Source organism: Heterodontus francisci, chromosome 22 (genome assembly GCF_036365525.1).
Source record: "Heterodontus francisci isolate sHetFra1 chromosome 22, sHetFra1.hap1, whole genome shotgun sequence".
NCBI lineage: Eukaryota > Metazoa > Chordata > Chondrichthyes > Heterodontiformes > Heterodontidae > Heterodontus > Heterodontus francisci.
In genome coordinates, this window is record NC_090392.1 from 38,157,025 (window position 1) to 38,161,161 (window position 4,137).

At 44.1% G+C, this 4,137-nt stretch overlaps 1 non-coding gene across 1 annotated transcript; it reads right to left on the reverse strand.

The window, feature by feature from the left end:
- Nucleotides 1–3,409: 3,409 nt before the first annotated feature.
- Nucleotides 3,410–3,482, reverse strand: trnav-uac (transfer RNA valine (anticodon UAC)). The gene has a single exon. It is a non-coding gene; the product is annotated as a tRNA-Val (tRNA).
- Between the last annotated feature and the right edge of the window lie 655 nt (nucleotides 3,483–4,137).

The following is a 4,137-nucleotide window of genomic DNA, read 5'->3' on the forward strand; positions in this document are numbered from 1 at the left end:
TCAACACGGCTGCAGTGCTGAGGAAGCTGCGAGTATTGTTAAACTATACAGTCATGATCTTTTTGTGGTGCTTGTTTCATTGAAATGCAATTCCACTGTGACATTTCGCAAGGCTGCAGAGGTATTGACCCAGCAATGGACGCTCAGCAGTGCACAACACATTGCCAGGCCATTCAGGCCATCGTACCATTGCCACTTTTTTCAAAGACTTGCCAGTTGGGCCCACTTCCTTCGCTCTGCTTTTGTTTGCCTCTCCTTTCATGAAATTATCCAATTCCCTTTTTTGTAAACTCTCACTTAAGAAACTAAGTTTGGAAGAGGTGCAGCAGCTGCTGCAGTGTCAATGCACAGTGTGCCATCATTGACAAGATTCCCTTCCCCAACCACTCCAAGACATCCACTTGGGATTCTTGCCAAGTTCTGGATTTCATTTCTCATTATTTACTGATTGCACTGACACATATTTGTGCTTTTAAACTCTTTATTTTTATCAAATGCGTCCTTATTTTGCTGATTTGCAACATACAATGTGATTACCCGAGCAGTAGAATGCGTAACAGAGGCAGTTAAATAATGGGGGCGAAGCTTCGCTACAGCTATATAATGTCCTGGTTAGACCCCACCTGGAGTGCTCTGCATAGTTCTGGGCATTCCACTTTATAAAGTATACAAATTGGCCTTGGTATACAGGGCAGTTCAGATCCAGCAGAATGTTTTCAGAGTTCAAATGGTTAGATTAGGAAGCCATGTCCCCGCTTCCACAGAGACAGCTGTTGGTTTCCACCTGGTGCCTCACTTGCTTCTGAATTTCAAGGTGTAGAATGAAATCAAGCAACGTAACCCAAGTTTGCAATGCATTCCATGCAATCATCAACCACATCATTCCCGTCTTCCTCACCTTAGCTGCACAGCCCTCTAAACGTTGCAATCCACGTCACACAGGATTTGTTCCAGGATTAAACTTTCAGTAGGATTATATTAATATCTGTGCCCGCATCTTGAAATGAGATTCTCAGCGATATCCAACGCAAATTGAATTGTATAGATGACAGGCAAATACAGGAAAACAGGTCAGTATGCAACACAATCCCATGGTGCCCATTTTCAGATGCACAATATTCATCTTTTCCAGCAAATGAAAGAATTTTTCAGTGAATCATTTGTAAAGACAGTGTTAATGCCATTTGTGCCTTTCTTTCTTCTCGTTTTGCAACATACTGGCGCCTAAATCCAATTAATGTATATTCATGTTTATTGGGGAGACCAAACGCAGACTGGGTGATCGCTTTGGGGAACACGCCCGCTCAGTCCGCAAGCTGGACCCTGAGCTTCTGGTTGCTTGCCATTTCAAGACTCCCCGCTGCTCTCATGCTCACATCTCTATCCTTTGGTTTGCTGCAGTGTTCCAGTGAACAACAACGCAAGCTCGAAAAACAGCATCTCGTTGACCGATTAGTTTAGTTTCGTGATGCAGCACTGAAACAGGCCCTTCGGCCCACCGAGTCTGTGCCGACCATCGACCACCCATTTATACTAATCCTACACGAATTCCATATTCCTACCACATCCCCACCTTCCCTATATTTCCCTATCACCTACCTTTACTAGGGGCAATTGGGAATGGCCAATTAACCTATCAACCAGCAAGTCTTTGGCATGTGGGAGGAAACCGGAGCACCCGGAGGAATCCCACGCAGACACAGGGAGAACTTGCAAACACCACACATGCAGTGCCCAGAATTGAAACCGGGTCGCTGGAGCTGTGAGGCTGCGGTGCTAACCATTGCACACGAGAGCGTGCCGGACTGAATATTGAGTTCAATAATTTCAGTTCGTGACGGGCCCCCCATTTTACTTTCACTTTTTGTTATTTTTCTTTTTTACATTTTTTGCATTTTTTTGTATGTTTATTTTATTTCATCTTAGTTTGTTCAGTTTACTTACCCACTGTTTTGTTTTCATGTTTGTACTTGCTGCTGTTCAATTTTCAGTCCGTTAACAGTCCTATCTGTACTAATGCTTTGTCTTTCAACACACCATTAACATATTGTTTGCCTTTGCTCCATGACCTTCTGGTCAGCTATTCTGTGGCCTTGCCCACTCTACACCTTCTCCTTTGTTATCTCTTGCTCCACCCCCGCTTTACTTGCTTCTAACCTTTGACTTTTCTAATATTTGCCAGTTCTGAAGAAGGGTCACTGAGCCGAAATGTTAACTCTGCTTCTCTCTCCACAGATGCTGCCAGACCTGCTGAGTAATTCCAGAATTTCTTGCTTTTATTTCAGATTTCCAGCATCCACAGTATTTTGCTTTTATTCATGTATAGTCTTCCTCAGTTCAATATGAAGGAGCGGGTTGATATTGAGCGGAGCCGCAGTGCATCTCATTTTCAACGCCACCTTGTTAATTTTCCTGTTACTCGCCAAATGAAGAACAATACAAAGTGATAATTTGGCACGTCTGCCTGTTTCCTTAGCTTCAGTTACAGAATCAGCTGTGTCCGTCTTTAAGGGAGGCAAAGTACTCTTCGCGGCTCTGCGTGACGCTGAATAGTTATGTTAATCTGCATCAATAAACCCAGGTATGTCTCTGTTACTGACTGAACAAAACGCTAATAGGTCTGTGAGCGAATGTCATAACTTAAATAACTTTTTCCCCTCTGCGTGTCATGAACCTTTACCCCTTGTCATAATTGCGGCTGCATGTTCAGAGCTGCGTTGTCAAGGTGCTTAAGACACCAAGAATCTGCTGCAGCAGTGGTTAAATTGAAAAGGATTTTTGCCCCTTTTACCCAAAAAGAAATGTTCAGGAGGAGCATTTTCCCCAAACTTGTTTCCACCGGAGATTCATCATTGCAACTCAAAGAAAGTTTCAGTCACTTGGGTGTTCTGTTCGAGCTGCTCGGAGGTTTAGTGGCCCGGATATCATGTGCCTACGTTTTGCTGAGCCTGTGCTTGGTTTCTGGGGAGATTTGGCCCGGGTTGTGCTATTTTACCTCCCTGAGATGGCCAGTAACCTGTTGATTGAGGCAGCAGACCCCTCTTGCTGCTAGCAGCGAGTAATTGGACAGTGCGGGTTAAATTATTGCGGCGTGCCCCTGTCTCAACGAATGTGGAGCTGGCGAAAGTGAATTGCTGATGTGCTTTTGCCTCGTCTGAAATGAGACTTAGATCAGCTGTGACTTAGCAAGCTAGTGTTGCAGGTTTCTAATCTAATCTGAGCCAAATGAAGTGCAAGTGCTAGGTTTTGAGGAACTTTCTGCAGCATCAGGACAAGAAAGAGGAGCGATTGCAAGGCATTGTGCACACAATGTGCAAGAGAAATAGGACTTTGAGAAATTGTGTTGTGTTAATGGGGAATGTCAATGATTGCATCCATCGTGGTCAGACGTTTGGGTTTGTTTCGAAAATGTTTCTGCCCAGTTTCGAACTGGGGACCTTTTGCGTGTAAGACAAACGTGATCACCACTACACTACAGAAACTCAACACGGCTGCAGTGCTGAGGAAGCTGCGAGTATTGTTAAACTATACAGTCATGATCTTTTTGTGGTGCTTGTTTCATTGAAATGCAATTCCACTGTGACATTTCGCAAGGCTGCAGAGGTATTGACCCAGCAATGGACGCTCAGCAGTGCACAACACATTGCCAGGCCATTCAGGCCATCGTACCATTGCCACTTTTTTCAAAGACTTGCCAGTTGGGCCCACTTCCTTCGCTCTGCTTTTGTTTGCCTCTCCTTTCATGCAATTATCCAATTCCCTTTTTTGTAAACTCTCACTTAAGAAACTAAGTTTGGAAGAGGTGCAGCAGCTGCTGCAGTGTCAATGCACAGTGTGCCATCATTGACAAGATTCCCTTCCCCAACCACTCCAAGACATCCACTTGGGATTCTTGCCAAGTTCTGGATTTCATTTCTCATTATTTACTGATTGCACTGACACATATTTGTGCTTTTAAACTCTTTATTTTTATCAAATGCGTCCTTATTTTGCTGATTTGCAACATACAATGTGATTACCCGAGCAGTAGAATGCGTAACAGAGGCAGTTAAATAATGGGGGCGAAGCTTCGCTACAGCTATATAATGTCCTGGTTAGACCCCACCTGGAGTGCTCTGCATAGTTCTGGGCATTCCA